Source organism: Pipistrellus kuhlii, unplaced genomic scaffold (assembly GCF_014108245.1).
Source record: "Pipistrellus kuhlii isolate mPipKuh1 unplaced genomic scaffold, mPipKuh1.p scaffold_m20_p_10, whole genome shotgun sequence".
Lineage (NCBI taxonomy): Eukaryota > Metazoa > Chordata > Mammalia > Chiroptera > Vespertilionidae > Pipistrellus > Pipistrellus kuhlii.
The window spans coordinates 15,797,345-15,799,145 of record NW_023425405.1 but is presented as its reverse complement, the minus strand read 5'-3'; the positions used below and the strand labels follow the sequence as shown (position 1 = coordinate 15,799,145).

The 1,801-nt window shown below is 36.9% G+C and overlaps 1 non-coding gene across 1 annotated transcript; it reads left to right on the top strand.

Moving 5' to 3' along the window:
- The first annotated feature begins 368 nt into the window (after nt 1–368).
- LOC118714670 lies at nt 369–476 on the top strand. Its single transcript, XR_004986661.1, has one exon. It is a non-coding gene; the product is annotated as a U6 spliceosomal RNA (small nuclear RNA).
- The last annotated feature ends 1,325 nt before the right edge of the window (nt 477–1,801 follow it).

Below are 1,801 nucleotides of genomic sequence, written 5' to 3'. Positions count from 1 at the left end.
AAAAGGTTTAATTGGACAAATTTACAAAGCTTATGAAAAAGTAAGAGGTGAAAGCCTGCAGTTTTTCACTGTGTGTCTTATCAGCAGATATTTTGCAGAAAATACAGTCATATGCTACTCAGCAACAGGGAGATGTTCGGAGAAATACATCACTAGGCAATTTTTTGTCATTTGAACATCATAGGATGCACTTACAAACCTGGATGGCATAGCCTACTACACACCAGGCTATATGGGATAACCTATTGCTCTTGGCTACAGCATGTTACCGTACTGAATACTGTAGGCATTGTGGTATTTGTGTATCAAAACATGTCTAAACACAAAAATGGTACAGAAACAATAGAGGGTAAAAAATAAAAAATGGTGCTTGCTTCGGCAGCAGCATATACTAAAAATTCGAATAATACAGAGAAGATTAGAATGGCTCCTGCACAAGGAATGACACACACATTTGTGAAGCATTCCATATTTTTTCTCTAGTTTAAATTTTACCTTCTAAAGTTCAGATCAAGTTTCATCTCTTATATAAGGCTTCCCAAATCTTTATCACTCAACAATCAATCTTTTTCCTTTAGTTTTTCAAATGCTTATCTGTGCCACCATGTTTGCACTAAATTTTATTAAATTGAATTCAATCCAATAGTAGGGCAAGCATATCAATTATAGCCTGGCCGGCATGGCTCAGTGGTTGAAAGTTGTCCTATGAACTGGGAGGTCACAGTTTGATTCCCAGTCAGAGCATATGCTTGATGCCCAGTGTCAGGTGTGAAAAAGGCAGCTGATCAAGGATTCGCTGTCATCATTGATGTTTTTATCTCTCTCTCCCTTCTTCTCTGAAATCAATAATAATAATAATAATAATAATAATAATAATAATAATAATAAAAAGATAATTACAGCATTGACCATAAATGGAGCTTGCAGACAGGAAGTTGCTCTGGGTGAGTGAGTGATGAGTGCATGTGGAGGCCTAGGACATTACTATATGCTATGGTAGATTTTATAAATGTACACTTAGGCTACACTGAATTTATAAAACGACATGAAATTAAATTAAGCACAAGAGAAAAATGATGCAATCAAGAGACATGGTAAACATGATATGTATGAGGCTGCTGCCAACATAACCTGGCAACTGTTTTACAGCAAGCTTTTTTTTATGATTAGGGAAAGTACACTCTAAAATAACACTAAAAGTACAGTAAATACAAAAACCAGAAACATAGCTATTGATTATCATTATCAAGTATTATGCACTGTACATAATTGTATGTGTTATATTCTTTTTAAAAATATATTTTTATTGATTTCTGAGAGGAAAAGAGAGGGAGAAACATCAATGATGAGAGAATCATAGACTGGCTGCCTCCTGCCCAACCCCTACTGGGGACTGAGCCCACAACCCAGGCATGTGCCCTTGGTCAGCATGGAACCTGGGGCCCTTCAGCCCGCAGGTCAACACTCTATCCACTGAGCCAAACCAGCTAGGGCTATGTTATACTCTTACATGACTGGCAGAGCAGTAGGTTTTCTTAAACCAGCTTCACCACAAACAGAGGAATGCATTGTGCTACGACATCCCAAAAGCTATGCTGTCATGAGGCAATAGAAACTTTTCAGCACCATTATAGTTTTTGCAACTACCATTGTGTATGTGGTCCATAGTTGACCAAAACATCATTATGTGATGCAAGATTGTATTTGAGTCTGTCATGTATTGTTAAACCAATAACAAAAATTAGCTTTATTCACTTTTGTGAATTTGAGCGTCTTCACCTCTATGAACTTTTTGTCAGCA